Raw genomic sequence first — 19,992 nt, forward strand, 5'->3', positions numbered from 1 at the left:
TAGTGCTGTAGGTCTACATGTTTCAGCCCTCATGGAGATGTATGGAGCTTTCGTCAGGACCAGTGAGAGGAGTGAGTGGCAAAGTGAAAAGTGCCACGTGATAAGTGAAAAAATTAAAAAGGGTTTGATTACCTACACACTCGCTAAGGTGTGTGGACCCGGTGTCTGCGAACTTGCGGACACCGCAGCGAAAAAGACCTGTGGGAGGAAAAGAGACAGCACAAGAACATGTATAAAACTGACACATTGGTGCCGAATATTTCAGCAACTATAAAATGCAATCTTAGGTGCTGTGATGGAACAAACCTATCTGTAAGGAGATCGTACCTGTGGCAACATACAAACTGTGATAATGTTGCATGCTGCTAAGCGTATGGTTTGTCGAAGGCAAATCAATTTAAGGTGCTAGGAAGACGCAAGCCTCTCTGTTAACTTTATAAACCAAGTGGTTGCAATCAAGACAAGACAAACAGTGAGAACAGATGGTGATGCAATCTATGCACGTAGGATGCCTGGTGAGTGAGAGGCATCAGTCAAGTTGATAGTAGTACCGTGAGGCCTCAAAAAGATAATAATAGAGGTGTGTCACAGTGAGAAACCCAGTGAGCGCATTAAGGTCAGGGCTGGCTGGGGCCGTGAAGCAGAGCGCATAGTTAAATAAGTCTGGGTTCGTGATATTTAAAAGAAGGGGGGGGGGTTGCTATGTCCCTGTGCGCAGCGCTTAGGAAGAGGAAAAAAATAATTACACCATGGCTGAGTTAGATCGCTGCTCAGGATAAGGGAAGATTGCGCTCCTCACACAAATTCTGTGAGGAGAAAAGTAACGAGCATGAGGGAGGCGCAACGTGGAAAGCCTGTGCAATCCACAGGGAAAGGCGCGCGTCACCTTACTTGATCGAAGAGCTGCACCTGCCTGGCACCTATTGGGGTCTCCCGTGGTCCCGGATGGTGTGGGACCCGTTGTGGAGGGAGATTAAGTAGTACTGAGCTCCATAAGGTACGTGCAGGCTGGCCGGTAGGCGTGGGCGAGGAAGCGGTGCCTGCGCATGTGCAGAGGAGAAGTATCGGCCTGCCGCGCATGCGTGAAAACGTCATGTGCGCATTTGAGGTGGAAGAGTGTGCCGCGCATGTGTGGGAAGTTGAGTGTCAAAACCCACACCCGCGCATGCGCAGTGAATGTAATATGCAGAGCTAAAATAGCAAGTGGCCAATTAAAGGAAAATTGAACGAAAATGACCGCTGGACCTCCGGAGGTGGAGGACAGGTACAGATGCGAGTGCAGAGACCAATGGTTAAAGAGTGGAAATTAGTAGGATAAATAAAGGGCAGAATTAGGATCTTCTGAGACTATTCCAGGGGATATTATCGTTTAAGCCGGTGATATGGCTGGACAGATGATATATCCACCTCTGTTCTTGCTCTAAGAGGCGGTTCTGGATGTTGGGCAGGTTATGGTCTAAAGCTTCCAGGACGACCCATCTCATGTCATTGGTCGTATGGCCTTTTTCCAGAAAGTGGTTAGTCATTTTAGTGGTGTTTTTCTGGCAGCGTATCGTGCTGCGGTGTTCACAGATCCTGGTTTTAATTTTGCGGGTAGTCATGCCGATGTAGATGAGGTTGCATGGGCAAATTATCCGGTACACAACATGTTCTGTGTTACAGTTGGTGTGCTTGCGTAGTTCCCATGTTTTTCCAGGTTCCAAGTTGAGGTGTTTGGTCGTCTCAGTGATGTGACAGACGCTGCAGCTGCCGCAAGGAAAATGTCCTTTGATGCTAGGGAGGCCCCAGGCATTTAGGACCGTGTTCATAGGTCTGGGAAGGAGAGTGGGTCTGGTAGATACAATGGTGTCTTTAATGGATTTGGCTCTTTTATTCGAAAGGAGGGGAGGTTCCCAGTTAAGGATTACAAATTGCAAGCCACGGACCTTTGCCACAAGCTGCACCAACGCGGTTACCCACCAAGCATAACCAAGACAGCCAATAAGAGGGCCAGAAACCAAAACCGTGAAGGCTTACTAGAAACCTACACCAGAGAACCAACACCTCCGCCACTAACATGCGTGACTACCTACAACACGGTGACCAACAAGGTTTCCCAAATCATCAAGAAAAACTGGAAATTCTTGAACACAGGCAACCTTAACTGGGAACCTCCCCTCCTTTCGAATAAAAGAGCCAAATCCATTAAAGACACCATTGTATCTACCAGACCCACTCTCCTTCCCAGACCTATGAACACGGTCCTAAATGCCTGGGGCCTCCCTAGCATCAAAGGACATTTTCCTTGTGGCAGCTGCAGCGTCTGTCACATCACTGAGACGACCAAACACCTCAACTTGGAACCTGCAACCTCATCTACATCGGCATGACTACCCGCAAAATTAAAACCAGGATCTGTGAACACCGCAGCACGATACGCTGCCAGAAAAACACCACTAAAATGACTAACCACTTTCTGGAAAAAGGCCATACGACCAATGACATGAGATGGGTCGTCCTGGAAGCTTTAGACCATAACCTGTCCAACATCCAGAACCGCCTCTTAGAACAAGAACAGAGGTGGATATATCGTCTGTTCAGCCATATCACCGGCTTAAACGATAATATCCCCTGGAATAGTCTCAGAAGATCCTAATTCTGCCCTTTATTTATCCTACTCATTTCCACTCTTTAACCATTGGTCTCTGCACTCGCATCTGTACCTGTCCTCCACCTCCGGAGGCCCAGCGGTCATTTTCGTTCAATTTTCCTTTAATTGGCCACTTGCTATTTTAGCTCTGCATATTTCATTCACTGCGCATGCGCGGGTGTGGGTTTTGACACTCAATTTCCCACACATGCGCGGCACACTCTTCCACCTCAAATGCGCACATGACGTTTTCACGCATGCGCGGCAGGCCGATACTTCTCCTCTGCACATGCGCAGGCACCGCTTCCTCGCCCACGCCTACCGGCCAGCCTGCACGTACCTTATGGAGCTCAGTACTACTTAATCTCCCTCCACAACGGGTCCCACACCATCCGGGACCACGGGAGACCCCAATAGGTGCCAGGCGGTTGCAGCTCTTCGATCAAGTAAGGTGACGCGCGCCTTTCCCTGTGGATTGCACAGGCTTTCCACGTTGCGCCTCCCTCATGCTCGTTACTTTTCTCCTCACAGAATTTGCGTGAGGAGCGCACTCCTCCCGTATCCTGAGCAGCGATCTAACTCAGCCATAGTGTAATTATTTTTTTCCTCTTCCTAAGCGCTGCGCACAGGGGCATAGCAACCCCCCACCCCTTCTTTTAAATATCACGAACCCAGATTTATTTAACTACGCGCTCTGCTTCACGGCCCCAGCCAGCCCTGACCTTAATGCGCTCAGTGGGTTTCTCACTGTGACACACCTCTATTATTATCTTTTTGAGGCCTCACGGTACTACTATCAACTCGACTGATGCCTCTCACTCACCAGGCATCCTACGTGCATAGATTGCACCACCATCTGTTCTCACTGTTTGTCTTGTCTTGATTGCAACCACTTGGTTTATAAAGTTAGCAGAGAGGCTTGCGTCTTCCTAGCACCTTAAATTGATTTGCCTTCGACAAACCATACGCTTAGCAGCATGCAACATTATCACAGTTTGTATTTTGCCACAGGTACGATCTCCTTACAGATAGGTTTGTTCCATCACAGCACCTAAGATTGCATTTTATAGTTGCTGAAATATTCGGCACCAATGTGTCAGTTTTATACATGTTCTTGTGCTGTCTCTTTTCCTCCCACAGGTCTTTTTCGCTGCGGTGTCCGCAAGTTCGCAGACACCGGGTCCACACACCTTAGCGAGTGTGTAGGTAATCAAACCCTTTTTAATTTTTTCACTTATCACGTGGCACTTTTCACTTTGCCACTCACTCCTCTCACTGGTCCTGACGAAAGCTCCATACATCTCCATGAGGGCTGAAACATGTAGACCTACAACACTAACAACTATTAGATAATAATTTCTTTCGTAGTTGCATCACATACCCAGCTTTTATTATATCCTGAGCCGCCAGCAATAAATTCCCAACGGCTGGGACTCTCAGAGATATTTTTAATCTTCACGACATCACACTCTTGCACCACACCAGCTCCGCTGTAGCCAGGCGTCGCAGCACAACCGGGGGGCATTCGGCCACCCGGTTGGGACCCCAATGATGAAGCATGAGACCAACCAGGTTGGTGTGTGAGGGGTCTTTTAACTTACCTAGTGGGTTCCCAAACACTGTCTTACAGTGATCGTACCACACATCGTTGGGTTCGTACACCATTGATAAAACTTGCAGTTCAATTTACAACAAACAAACCGGACTTGAATCGCACACCACAAATTGGTATCCATCCTGAAAAGTTGCTATCTCCCAGGTATCTCATCTGTAAAATGGATTTGTCATACTTTTGTTAGCAACTCCTACAACTTGGATTGATTGTCCTTAGAGGGGTAGGTTTGGAACTACTGCAGACCTCACAGTAGAACGGGTAGCACCACAAACAAGAATGTCATGGGGTGACTGTCCACATCAGCCTCCACATATAGTCCTCTCAGGTCTACTTCCAAGACTGCTCCAAAGGTAGTCTTCCTCCCCCTTAGGCACTGTCATTGTAACGGGTCTAGGTCAGATTCATCTGATCTTTCGATAAAGGGCATCTGCTGATACACTCAGTTTCCCTGTGGAATTCTCGGAGGCTGGGGACTCAAAACCCCTCCTTGCATGGACCAGGGCCGTGTCACCGTATTCACAACCTCAGGTACCTGCACTATCTCTTTATCTTGAATCTGGTTGGCTGGATTCTGTCTACACATGCGCTTCCTGTGCCCGATTTTGTGACAATAATGACAGGCAGTAGTTTTCTTTAGGATACCAACATCTCTCCCGGTTTTGGGATCTACGGGCTTTCCTCTTCCCTGACCCGACGCATTCTGAGCACCTCCATGATTGTTTCCCTGCCTTCGTCCCAGTTTTCCTCCACTCGACTGCCCTTGGTCTACCCGATCTGCATCCCTCATCTGTACCAGCATCAGCTAATCCTTCAGTTTCCTATGCTTTGAGTCTACTTCTTCACTGCAATACCTGGCATACTGTAGGATCTCGTCCTCAAACTTGTTTTACCAACAGATCAGATGCTGCTGGATCATAAAGCTAATCTCAATCTCAACCCTAACACAAATTTAGAAACAAACTGTCCCATATCCTTCGAATCTAATGTGTCCAACCATCTGTACTTCTTAAAGACTTGCAAGAGCCGTTCATAATAAGCGTGTACCGATTCCTTGGGCTCCTGGGTCGTTCGATCGATTTTAACCAAATCAATACCCTGTGACGAAATTTGAGACTGTAGTCATGTGATTACCTGCTCAAACTTTTTCATAACTATGGGTGAAGGACCATGCGTTATGGGGTCTCGGTCGGGCTGGGAAGTTGGCCATTCAACAAAATGTTTACACGCAGACCACAAAACGCTGGGTATTATGATGTCAAACAAAGTATTCAAATCAACCCACAGTACTTTTGAGATCTTGACAAAGTGATCAACCTGCTTGTACGACTCAACAGGCTTTTCACTAAGCTGAGGAAAATCGTTTGTAAATGCTGCCAGATCATCCTTGCTCCAAGGAACATGCACATACTCTTCACTTGGTACCTCCCGCAATGGGTAAGCCTCTACTCCTGCTGTCCCCCCTCCTGGAGGCGGCCTATCTCCTATACTCTTAACACTCCTTTTCTTGGACCACCTTTCCTCCCACTTATCAAGCATGCTCCACGCGCGTGTCCCTACAATTAATTCTCGAATAAGGGTTTTTAATCTCACTGTAACATTTTCGGTTTGGACAAATCCACATCATATTTCTGTGCTAATTCTGTCAGCTTCTCGTGGGCCTTTCTTGCCTTACATCCTTCGCCACAAACAGCAACTCATCTTGTTCATACAATTCTATCCTTTCCAGAGGCAAATTTCCGCTTAATATCTCATCTGCTTTTAACGTCACCACATCTAGCACCTTGGCATTTATTGCTGCCCTGATTGTTCCCTGACTTGATGTACTACTTTGTTCTTCACTGTCGCTAATCTGATTCCTGCAAGGATTCCCTTCTGTCAAATTCCATGCAGCATTCTGACTCTCAGAAGTTCCCTGAACATTTCCCATCTCTGACACCCTCACCCGTGGGTCCCCTGAATGGAGGTTCCCACATCCTTAAATCAGAACGCAAGTTCGCCAATGACACTGACCTTAGTGCACTTGGCCCTACGCACCCTCTTGAGGAGTCTGCAGTAGTTGGCATTGGAGTACTAGCTTCTATGGGCACCAGAAATGGGCCGTTCCTGCTCACAGCACTATTCCCTCCAGAATCAATAATTTCCCCTACACCTGGCTGTGACTGGCTGCTAGTTTCTCCTTGATTTGGATCCTATACCGATACTATGGGTCAAATGGTGACCGGTACCGCAAGGACTTCCGGCAACCACGTAGGAAAAGTAACTCAGCATCCCTGTACTTTCCGGTGCTGACGTCCCTGCTCTTTTCATTGCCGTTGACATCTTTCCCACTACTCTCGCACTAGAGTTCGCCTGTGGTTCCCCTGTTTTCTCCGTGAGTGCCCGTTTTCCCTCTTCTGAATCTGGATTACATGGAGGAGGATGTTATGCTAGCAACCTATCTAGCAAGCTGTCATTGGTATCACTGTCGTCCTCTTCCTTCCTCTTTTGGGCATCTCCTGTTTTCACTAACAAAGGGAACAGCCTGTCTCCCTCGATGGTGTCTACTCTCCACGTCTTCAGCTGTGCGTCCCATTGCGCATCCTGATACACTTTCATAATTCTTTTCATCCTTCCCTTAGTTCGCTCCCTCCTCTTAGCCTGTGCTGCTCTCATCTATGCATCTAATGCCTAAATTGTGTCAGTCTAGGTGGAGGTCGCTGTCAGACCATCACTCCCCTCAACTGGTACAGCACCTCTAGTCTAAAGGAACCATAGCGTGGAAAAGTCAAATATCCCTCCTTTTCAGTCAATTTTTGCCACTTTTTAAGCGAAATTTTAGTATGGAGTCCTACATTTATGGCCATATAATGTGCTGGGGTATACTCGGGCGGGCTTCCTCACCCACTCGAGTCACTACTCCTTTATCTCCCCTACAAAGATCTTGTAACACTCTAAAGCAACGCATGATTAAATCAAAATTCTTTTGCCCCCAATATGTTTTTGGTTCCGCTTCCTGATGACAACCCACCAATCCCAGTGCGACTTTACACTAACCGACCTTTCACAGCGTAGCACACTCCAACGTCACTTCTCCTTCTCACACAGCAGTTCACCTTTCTTTACAATCTCTCTTTACACATTCACACACCTCACTCACCTAGAATCTGGCAACGGTCTGTCCACCAAACGACAGGACAGTTACACTTTTGGCCATCTGTCCACGAAACGCCCAGACAGTCTCAAGTAATTGTCTGCCTCACCTCTGGCAACTGTCTGTCTGCGAAACGACCGGACAGTTGCACTTCAGACTGTCTGTTCACAAAACAACCAGACGGTCATAGACAAATTGATAGGATCCAATCGCTCACAATCATTTGCACACAGTGAGCCAAGACCTGCGTCGGCCACTCGAATCGCTGTGGTCTGCCCTTGTGCACCAGCTTCCCACACGATTCTATCGAGCTCACTCACACACGTTCCGTATCTCCAAGCGGTTCGTCGATAGTTCTTCACGAATCCCATAATCACTGGGCAGACAGTTACATCACTTGCTGTCATCTACATCTCAAATCTATCCCAGCATCTTAGGCTACTCGTCGAGCCTGACATAAAAAATCATCAATTAGTATCACATGGACCATGTGCGCTCGGCCCGAAACCACATTTACTCGACTCTCATCCCAACTCCGCAAGACATCACACAATCAAATCATCACTGCAATCTAGCACACACATTAATACTCACTCCACTGTGAACTGCTCTTCCCGCCACACCGTCGGTCTCCTTTAGGTCCCATCCTTGTTCCCTTGGGCTCTCATCTTCTGGGCTCTTTGGGGCTCTATGACTAAACTTTCCCTACTTTTCTTGATTCTCCCCTCACTCCAAGAGGCAACCATCCGATAGTTCTACCAACTGAAGGAGCCGGGCTCCCACTCTTAATTATACTCTGGAACCCTCGGTCGATGGACCTTTTGTGTCTGCTTTAGAAGTGTAGAGGGGAAAAATAACCATTCAGTTGGATTCACCAGCGCAAAGATTCAGGACTCCGAAGAATCACAGACTCCAGGTTGTCAAGTTTAGTGGGTTTATTAAAATGCCAAAAATAACTGGACATACAAGCACCCCAAGACGAGGGTGTAAAAGTACATTGAAACTAATACAAACCCAAAGCTACGACAGAAATTCAGCTTCTGGAACATGAAAATGATGACAAATTCCAAGACCAAAACGCAGGCAATAAGTGCCCCCACATCTAGATGGGTCTTCATTGGAGGTTCGTAAGTAAAAAGCATTAGTCTTTCCTTACTGTGCCACTAGCGTGACATCCCTACTTAGCATTCCCCAGGCAAGTCAGGAAAAGGTGTCGTGAAGACTTCCTGAGAAGTACACTCAGGTTGTATGGGTCAAGTAGCCAAAGGCTACGGTGCTCATTCTAAGATACTCCTTCTCTCCTCATCGATCTCCTCTCCTCTCTTGATTCAACCCCGGGGCACTGTCCCTAATTACAAAACCCCCAAATCTCTGATCATGCCCCCTACTCGTCTTATGATCACCTCATCCAGTTGGGGTCATGCAACTCGGACATCCTCTGTGAATAAAGAGCACCAGGGAGTCTACATTTCAGCCCCACAAATATCGGCCAACATAGAAAATAATACATAGGCCTCCTGTGATTATATATTTAAATGCACTCTCATACTGACAATTTCTAAATCAACTGATTACTTGGGCACATCAGATGCGTGAATAAATGCAACCAATTAGCACAAATCTACATGTTAATGTTTTCAGCTAGACACACATCTATTGCAACATTAATTTATCGACATGATATGAAAATTATACTAGCACATTACGTTTCACATTTTACAGTACACATTTTACTGTTATATGTTAACACAACAAAAGAATAAATGTAGGTGCGAACTACTCATGATTATAATGCACCCCTGCAAATGAAAGAGCACCATTGCGTTCTATCAACACCATCTTTCAGTGAAGGAACACCCCTCAAAATAGCTACTAACGGGGTAGCTTCTGAGGGTAAGCTGCAACCTAACAAGGCTACCACCATGCTCTTTATTTTCTCAAGGAGTGGTGTCCTAGAGCCATGATGTTCCTTATAAGTGTGTTGGGGTTGGCTCCAGGGCACTGAGTGATTTGCAAGACTCCTCACCCAACCCCTGCGAGCACCCGCACCCAACCCCTACGAGCACCCAAACCTCCCCACCCACTGCGCGCACCCTCCAGAAGTGTGAAGGGATGGGTAGGACCTGCATTCAATTCTCTGCAGTTGTCCAACCCCCACTGTGCACAGCCTATGGCCTGCACAGCGAAGTTGGCCACAAGGTTTTGGTCTATGAACAGACGGATACATATTTTATTAAATGTTTTTTCATACCGTGGTACTCGTACCCATACCACGTTACCACAGCGGGTGCCAATCTGGGGACTGCGGTACCAGGCACTGGTGCCACACTACCGACCCCTGGAATTTTATTTGTTTATTTACATTATTTGGGGAGCCCTTTGGGACCTCATGTGTCCCTGAGAGTCAGGGTGTGCCCACCCTGACCCCTGTGCCCACCCTGACCCCTTGTGTAATTTATCAATTTTTTGGTTAGGCCTCAGGGATCGAGTCTGCAGGTTCCGTAATGGGAGCCCCCACATTTTGTTCAGAGTGGCAGTCAGCAAATCATATCATTTGATACTGTGGTACCAGCACCGGTACTACCATAGCAAAATGGCCAGCGGGAGAAAAAGCTCCTTCATCCAATCAGAAGTCCCTGATCTTTACATTTTTCAGTAGTAACTGTCCAGATTTACATAATGAATGCCTTCATGTCCAATATAAGCCCCTCTTTAAACGCTTATTTAGCGAAAATGACTGAAAAGATTCACACCAAAGCAAGATTTCTGAGCGAATTTCTAACTTTCTGCCAAAACCCCAAAATATCTGCTCACGCTCCCTACTCGTCTAATGATCACCTCATCCTGTTGGGGGCTCCACATAGGTAATTTTCCAGTTATTTTCAATACTGCCAGCTCCTGGCTCGATGACCTTGATTCCCAGGCCTTCTCCAGTGAGAAAGAACACTGTCCCACGTTATCAGCGCTTTCTTGGGTAAATGTATTCTTTCCTCCCTCATGCCTAGCTCCTAAAACAAAAGCGTTATTCTAACTAACAGAGGTGGGTTTCTCCACCTGCAACAGAAACGTGAGAAAAGAACAAATCCAACATGCACATGCAACTCGGACATCCTCTGTGAACAAAGAGCACCAGGGAGTCTACATTTCAGCCCCACAAACATCGGCCAACATAGAAAATAATACATAGGCCTCCTGTGATTACATATAAATGCACTCTTACACTGACAATTTCAAAATCAACAGATTACATGGGCACATCAGATGCGTGAATAAATGCAACCCATTAGCACAAATCTACATGTTAATGTTTTCAGCTAGACACGCATCTATTGCAACATTAATTTCTCGACATGATATGAAAATTATACTAGCACATTACGTTTCACATTTTTACAGTACACATTTTACTGCTACATGTTAACACAACAAAAGTATAAATGTAGGTGCGAACTACTCATGATTATAATGCACCCCTGCAAATGAAAGAGCACCATTGCGTTCTATCAACACCATCTTTCAGTGAAGGAACACCCCTCAAAATAGCTACTAACGGGGTAGATTCTGAGGGTAAGTTGCAACCTAACAAGGCTACCACCATGCTCTTTATTTTCTCAAGGAGTGGTGTCCTAGAGCCATGATGTTCCTTAAAAGTGTGTCGGGGTTGGCTCCAGAGCACTGAGTGATTTGCTAGACTCCGCACCCAACCCCTGCGAGCACCCAAACCTCCCCACCCACTTCGCGCACCCTCCAGAAGTGTGAAGGGATGGGTAGGACCTGCATTCAATTCTCTGCAGGTGTCCAACCCCCACTGTGCACAGCCTATGGCCTGCACAGTGAAGTTGGCCACAAGGTTTTGGTCTATGAACAGACGGATACATATTTTATGAAATGTTTTTTCATACCGTGGTACTCGTACCCATACCACGGTACCACAGGGGGTGCCAATCTGGGGACTGTGGTACCAGGCACTGGTGCCACACTACCGACCCCTGGAATTGTATTTGTTTATTTACATTATTTGGGGAGCCCTTTGGGACCTCATGTATCCCTGAGAGTCAGGGTGTGCCCACCCTGACCCCTGTGCCCACCCTGACCCCTTGTGTAATTTATCAATTTTTTGGTTAGGCCTCAGGGATCGAGTCTGCATGTCCCGTAATGGCAGCCCCCACATTTTGTTCAGAGTGGCAGCCAGCAAATCATATCATTTGATACTGTGGTACCAGCACCGGTACTACCATAGCAAAATGGCCAGCGGGAGAAGAAGCTCCTTCATCCAATCAGAAGTCCCTGATCTTTACATTTTTCAGTAGTAACTGTCCAGATTTACATAATGAATGCCTTCATGTTCAATATAAGCCCCTCTTTAAACGCTTATTTAGCGAACATGACTGAAAAGATGTACACCAAAGCAAGATTTCTGAGCGAATTTCTAACTTTCTGCCAAATATGGTTTCATTCTGTTCACCCCTTTTACTTGCATCAGAGAGCAAAGTCATGTATCTGTACTTGGCAGCGTCTTTAAATGGTAATATCCGAAAAAGCCACTGAACAGATTAACGTCAAACCATGAAAAGATAGCTCTTCGAGAGAAGTCCTACGAACACGCCAGGTTAGGTGCAAATCCGATTAGTGTTTTTGCTGCAGCACTGAGCTAATTTCCTATGGGAGTTAAAATGGGAAAACAATTTTTTGCACCCCTCCCCCACTTAACTTTTTAGGTCGAGCCTAGAGCAGCGCGCATGCGCTACTTGCGAGACTTTTAGTAAGGGTCTTCAGAAAGCTCACCAAGCTCACCACACGCTCGTGCGTGTGTTTTTGTTTTTCTCACAGGCTATTGGGCTTTGCGTGCGTCTTTCTAAGAAAGACAGCACGCTATTGGGCAAAGGCGGGTGCATGTCCCGCCTTTGCTCCGCCCACGGCCTATTGCTTGCGGTTACCCGCACGGGTGACATCTGTTTGCAATTATCGTGCACAGACGCGTGCGTGATAATAGAAAACAGATGTCTCGCTGTGGCACGCACGCGCGCACCACTCGCCTGCTTGTTTCCTTCCTCCTGTTGGCTCGGCTGTGATTGGGGTGGGAGGGGGAGGATCTGGTGTTTCTGGCTCCATGGTATATCACACCCCTATGTGAGATCCCACCCGCCCTTTGTCACTCTCCAGCAGCCCTCCTCAGGAAGCAGCCTTAACACCCCGTTAGTGCACACTCGGCTTTACCATGCCCCAGCCTACTTAAATCCCCACTACCCCGCAGATTGCGCATTCCTTTGCATGGTATGCTTCTGCCGTCGCTCCATATACCCTCTCATCACTCGGCTTCCCTTGCATGCCTTAAGGTACAGATTCCTGTTCTCTTCCCACAAGCTTGTGGACTCTCACTCCTTCTCAGCCAGTATCATTGGTAACCCCTGCAAGACCACAACGTCCCCGTTACCTGCTCCATTACCGTCACCGGGTCTTTCTCCCCTACCCCCGTCCGTTCACCCACCCTCAGAGCGCACCAAGGTATTTACCAGCACCCACATACCTGTCCCCGCGGCCCAAACCTGCCCACATCCCTTGTTCTCTTTTATTACCAGCCCCCGTCTCTACGAGCTGGTGACTGCGCCCCGCCCACCAATATTGTGCACCCCTCCGGTGCCTGACATGTTGGTACCGTGGAGGCCACCAGGTCTGGGCTCGGGCTGTGCAGTCTGGGGCCTGTAACTCGCATGTGCTGGTTCCGGGCTCAGTAACACATCCGCAGAAGCTGCTGTGCTGCTGACTCCAGGAGGCTGGCGGGTGCCACCGCTTCACTTCTTTTAACCGTGAATCTTGATAAATGCACGTCTCACTTTGTCGAGTAACTAACTGGTCGCTGGGTCTTCTTATTTGCAGTTGCCCATTTATAATACGGAAAATAGAACTTCAACCATATGATGGTAAATGCATAATAAAAGCGTTTGTCTCTTCACAGAATCTCCTTGCAGTGTGCCACATTGCAGCAAATTCTCCTGAAGAAGCTTGTTGTGTCCTAGGAATACGCTAGTATTTAATCTGTTTTTAATGTGAATGTACATTTTTGACACAGCACCTGGAATTAATGTTAATATCTTGTAGTAGTTAAATTGGTGCTCTTTCGCCGCCATGGTTGGCACAGGCAGTATTTTTATCTTCAATTTTAGTTGGAGGGGGAGAAAAATAATTTTAGACATTGAAAAACATAATGGGAAACGCATCTGTTAAAGTCGTTTTGCACTGTTTGTCCGGCGGTCGTTTAAATAGTCACAGATATAAATGTAAGCCCAATTGAAGGCCGAGAGGTTAAGCGACACTCATGGAGCCTCAATCTAAGTTTTTTTTTGTCCACTGAATTAACACTCTAGAAAAAGGAGTGCAGGGGAGGTGTGGTTTTGTGGCTGAATAACTGTCTTCGGAACTCGGCGACCAAGCTGCAATTTCGGGGCCTCCACTTGAACCACAGCCATGTGGGATTCTGGTTAAGTAATTGTATCTCCCTATACATCGAATGAAAACAAACTCAGGAAGTAATGTAAAGCGGGCGTTCTGTGCCAAACTCCTTTGTGAATGGGGCAAAGACTGCATAACAGTGGATTGCGAGTTGCTTCTTGCATCACCTGGCATACAATTAAGAAAATAATGATACAAGGACAGCTATCAGGCTGAAGTTAAAATATATGTTTACGGATAAACTCTCCCATGGTCAGGTCCCTGGTGTAGGTGATCAATATACCCTTTAGCATCAACCTGGGACATTGTTAAAGCTATTTTTGCTTTGTTCAGACAGTGCATGTAAAGGAAGAGTTAAGTTGGTTTACTTTCTGGTTAAATAAGTCATTTGAGATATTTCTTAGTAGCTGAACAAAGGCCCTAATCTCGTGGCTGCCGTGCGTTCTTCTCTCTTCTTTCTCTCACTCCTCTCGTGTTCTCTCTTTGTCTGTCTTTATTTGTGTTTCTTACTTTCCCTCATTCTCTCACCGCCCTTAACCCCCTCTCTCTCTTTCTTCGTCTCTCACCCTTTTCTCCCTCAGCCTCCCCCCTTTCTTTCTCTGGTCTCGCTCATTCCCTCTCTCTTTGATTCCTCCTCTTTCTCCCCCCAACTTCGTCTCCCTCTGGCTTTGACCCCTTCTCCCCCCACCCCCCCTCTTCGTCTCCCTCTCTCGTTCATACATCTTCTCTCTCACTTTCTTAGCCATCAGCACCGCTGCCCCCTGTACACCAACAGATATCGGTGCACACGGAAGAGACAACATGACATCTGAGCAGACAGACTTCTGCATGAAAGAAAAAGAGTTTGCCCAGGAGATTATAATGTACTGGTGTTCGATGCTGAGAGGATGCTACCCTGCATAAAAGTGTCTGGGAACATTCATGCATACAAACAGTGGCTTCAATAAACCATAACTAGACACTGAGCTCCACCCAAGCAGGCCAGCAGAGCCTGTCAGTTACCCCTCCACGGGACACACCCGCCTCCCCTCTCCACCCCTCAGAAGGAGGAACAAGCATTGGCATAGCCAATAGGTCTCGCATTGGGGACCTTATAAGTGTTTAGCCATGCAACAGTTGATGTTGTTGCACCAAGGATATTGTACTGCATAACTAAATACTTATAAGGTTCCAAAGGTGAGACCTATTGGCTATGCCAATGCTTGTTTAACCTGCATGGACCCTAGCTGTGCATGCTAAGTGAGAGGCAACTTTGGTGCGGCTCCATCCTTGTGGACCAAAGTTGTAGCAATCAATATATTACTTTTTAAATGGACAGTGCGGCTGACCCCGTTTGTGTGTGCATTTAGACAACCAGACAGAGATAGCTAGATAGCTAGCTAGCTAGCTAGCTAGATAGATAGATAGATAGATAGATAGATAGATTTACTTAAGTGCCATTGCTCAAGATTTTGAAACAATTTATGTTATAGCTGGCCACTAGAGGACACTGCATGAAAACTTTTCAGACTTCACATCGTCGTTAATTGTATTTATTTCTGCAGGTTTCAAAAAGCACGAGCATGCCCCATGAAGGCCTCGGGGCGCTTTTCAGGAGTGTGCATAAAAAGAGTACAAAATGCATTGAGGGCGCAGTATTTACCTACACGTTGAGTCCTTAAGACACTAACACGGGAGGCTCCAACCAAATAGTGCGTGATTTATAAAGATATTTGTACATCAAAGTAGAATTTGGGTGAGCAAATGCAAACCTCACGTGAATGTACTCCGGTATATAGATTTGCCTACACATTAGACTCTTATGGTGTAATATGGCGAGTGTACAAACCTCAAAGAGGCAGTTTGTGGAGGTTTCTGGATGAGTAAGCCCATGCAGGTGACTACTACATACATACACCTTTTGGCAGGCACATGTTCACCCTGGATAGGGCTGAAGATGTACTTGTGAAAAAGGCACAAGTAAATCACTATTCAATGGGAACTTTTCCAAAATTGGTGGTTTGCAGCTGAATAGGTTTATTTACGGGCTAAAAAATATATTATGCATGTGAAAAAAACTTTTGCATGTAAATAACTTCCAATTCGCAAAGAAATGCAGAACTGCTCTTCATAATCTGAGACTGACAATCCTTCACAGAACCACTCCTGTAATTCTCTGTCATTTCTCGAAGAATAGAACATTTACTCCAAAAAGTAAGTCTACAGGAGTAAAGGTACAGTGTGAATCATACGCAAAGAGTCTTTAAGAACATTATTTATAGCTATTGCCTGACATTTGTGGTAACGATTATTGCCTTGTGGGTTCTGAGCTGTAGTTTGCAGGCAAGAAACCTGAGGAGGGTTTAGGGAGGTGAGAGCAAAGGGAACTGTAGCAGCTCCAGCAGTGTGAGACAATGAACTACTCCTAATAAGGGGGACCTTCGAGCCACTGGCAGTGGCTGTGGAGGATTGAGGGGGGCACCCGATCATGGAACTGCTCAGGGAGGAAGCTTGACCCATCTTGTATGGTAGGGGATCTAGCAGCAGAGGAACCTGACAGATTGCCCTTACGATAGCATCAGCTCTAGTGCTTAATTTGAGCCAGTGGTTTCCGGTGCTCACCACCAGCACTTAATTGTCAATACTGGCCGTTATTCAGCCTGCCACATGGTGGCGCTGTTTGAGTAAATTGGAGATGAACACAACAGCAGTTTTTTATTAGTGCAATGTACATTGAAAATGACTGATATATACTGCCCAAGCCATTCTTATAGCTTTGGAGGCTTGGAATAGTCTCAATTGTCACAGCTGTAGTAGTGTGATGGTTCATAGTTGTGTTGTTAGTGGCACTGGCTGCATTGGTGGGGGCAATCGGTGGTGCAAGCGGCAGTGGCCTCCTGACGCGGGCCCTGTTACTTATGTTTTTTACAAATTAAGCACTGATCCAGCTCTGACAGAGAAGCACACGCTTGAGGCCTCTTTCACCATAGGCCTGCAGTGGCTAGTGAGCAGGTGGTGAGGGGAGGGATGGGGAAAGAGGGTAGGGTCGCAACAGTTGTGTATCTGAGTAGATGCTGCATGTTCAGTCCTGCACAATAGACTGTGCCTCACAGCAGCCCACACATTTGAGTACCAGCCCTATAAAGCACTCTGAATTTTCTTTTGTGGCTACTATTATTCACATTTTGGGACGCATAGGCGTATAATCTGCTTTTATTTTATTCATGCTGTAGTAGTTTATAAAATGAAGAATTTACTTGTTCTCATGACCGAAGTTTGATGCTGCGTGCAGTGTCAACTCTGGAAATACACCTTTCTGCCCAGAAATTATCGCTAGAGTGAGGGGAAAGGGACACGGAGGGGATTACCAGTTCAGATGAACACTATTCCCAGTCTGTGCGTGTGCTGTACATCACAGCAGACATGCAAAGTTGGAAAAGCTTGGAGAAATAAAACATTTCTGCAAGTTATAGCCAGCCAAATCAACAGCTAGCCCCGGTTTAGAACACTTTTGTTAGCTGGCGCAGATCGTTAATAAATCTGCCTCAACATGCATTAAAACGAAATATATTTTTAGTAATATACAATCAGACTGTACCAAGTGCAAACCTTTTTTTTTAATACGTTTTCATTAGAAGGACATACTTGAGAAAGTGGCCGATAACACCCTTACTACCCCTCAAAAAGAATAAACCTTTGTCATCATGAAGCTTCATATGACTCCATCAATTAAATAAAGAAGAACAATCAACTAATGATTGACGCTGCGCACTGTGCTAAGCCATACTCTGCCTCCCAAGCAGCCTTTACGTTTGCTGAGTAACCGATTACAAGCATTCACATTCCTTTCAGGCAGCAGGCACTGTGGTGAAAAGGCTTGTTTCTTCCTTCACTGCCCTCCTCTCTCTTGGCTTCACAGAACAGAAGCCTCCCCCCACCCTCCTTCAGCCAAAGGCACCTGAAAATCTCCATTATCCATTAGGAAATGGGTTTTTTTTTAAGTATGGAAACGGTTACTGTAAAAATTAAAAAAAGATTGGGAATGTTCCCTGTATATCCCTCCCACTTAAACCACTAAGCTAATCCAAAAACCCGTTAGTGATAGAGGAGGTTTTGTTTATTAATTTATTGCTTCTCATGCCTCATGGTGTTGAGCTCTCTGGGCCAGATATGCAACAATTTTTTGCGGTCACAAACAGGAAATCGGCTCGTTTGCGACCGCAAAATTGGTCTCCCCATGTAAAAACCCTATTTTGCGAGTCGGCAACCTATTACCGACTCCCAAAATAGGGTTTGTGACTCACTATTAGGAAGGAGCGTGCCAAGGGCATCCCTTCCTAATAGTGACTCGCACTTCAATGTACAGTGTACAATTGTTTTGTGACCGCAATTGCGGTAGCAAAACTCTCGCAGTTTACCACCTACTTCAAGTAGGTGGTAAGCCACTCTCAAACGCCTTCCCATTTGTGAATGGATGTAGAAATATTTTTTAAGAGTAGGCAGTGGTCCCACGGACCACTGCCTACTCTCAACGAGCATTGGCATAGCCAATAGGTCTCGATTTTGAGACCTTATAAGTCAATGATTTCACTCAAATGTAAGGTACAAACCTAACTTACATCAGGGTTAACCTCTCTACCGTTCAAGCCAATCAAGAGTCTGTGGCCTATTTAGTTGCAGTTACCTGGTTACATTTCAATAAACAACAGAATGTGTTATACTCAAGAAGATGTTGTGGACAATGGGTATTTGTAGCACGGTGCACCTTGTGTTTCAGCCATGATGTCTGTGCGTTAGGCTAGGAGCAAACATCACATTTGAGACCTGTATCAGATGTCAGGTTAGGCGAAGCAGAGGGACTATGCCTCGAGAGATTTATAGAACACAATTTATCGCGGTGGAAGCAGCTCACACAGTTCATGTTCACACAGTTTCCAAAACATTGAGGTCGACTGAGCTTTAGCCAAGTTGCTGTTCATGAGGCCAGACCACCATATTCTGTTGCGCATCACAGAGTCAATATGTAAATAAACGTGAAAGTTCCCAACTCACTAGCATTATTCATACAACTTTATTATAGCGCCTAGACTATGAGCACACAGCAGCAGGAGGAAGCCCAAAGCATATACACAAACAGGACTGCTGCGTATGGGCCAAGAATGGGGATTATGTCAGAGTGTTTCTTTACTTTTGCTATAATCGTGACACCCGCGCTTTATTTTTAACATTAAAAGTGAAGCGCGTGTGGCACAAATATAGCAAAAGTAAAGAAATAGATGTTTTTTTCTATTTCTTTACTTTTGCTATAATCGCGGCACACGCGCTTTACTTTTAACGGGTGCAGCGATTATAGTAAAAGCAAAGAAATTGAAAAAAACATCTATTTCTTTACTTTTGCTATAATCGTGGCACCGGCGCCTTACTTTTAACGGGTGCTGCGATTATAGCAAAAGTAAAGAAATAGATGTTTTTTTCTATTTCTTTACTTTTGCTATAATCGCGGCACCCGCGGTTTACTTTTAACGTTAAAAGTAAAGCGCCGGTGCCGCGATTATAGCCAAAAGTAAAAAAATAGAAAAAAAATCTATTTCTTTACTTTTGCTTAAACGCAGCACCCACGCTTTGCGCGAAAGTGAAAGAAAACAAGGGATGCACGCGCAGCAGTTATGGAGAGGCAGAGCATGGCGCGCGCACTTGTGCGCGTGACCGCAAGCGGGTGGCCGCTTTGGTAGCACTGAGAAAAGCCGCTTACTAAATGTCGCGCCAGAGCAGCCTATGCGCTGGCTCAGGCGAGACCTAAAAAATGAAACAGAAACATTTCATTTTTCATTTTTAAATGCATCCCGTTTTCCTTCAAGGAAAATGGGCTACATTAAAAAACAAAAACCTGCTTTATTTAAAAAGCAGTCACAGACATGGTGGTCTGCTGACCTCATGCAGGTCACCATCCCTGGGAGTGCTAGCCATTCAAAATCAAAACAGAGTATGCAGTTCCTAAAGTGACTAGAAGTGACTAGAGAGAAAAGTGCAATTAGCTGTCTACCAGGAAGGAGGATGGGGGAATTCGTCCTTTCGGATTTGGGGCCCTCACACACCCAGCCAGCTGGGTGTCATGCTTCATCATTGGGCATGCTCCTCATCAGGTCGGCGCTGCAATACCTGACGGGCACCCTCAGTGGGGGCTCTTTG

Source organism: Triturus cristatus, chromosome 5_1 (assembly GCF_964204655.1).
Source record: "Triturus cristatus chromosome 5_1, aTriCri1.1, whole genome shotgun sequence".
In the NCBI taxonomy this organism is placed as follows: domain Eukaryota; kingdom Metazoa; phylum Chordata; class Amphibia; order Caudata; family Salamandridae; genus Triturus; species Triturus cristatus.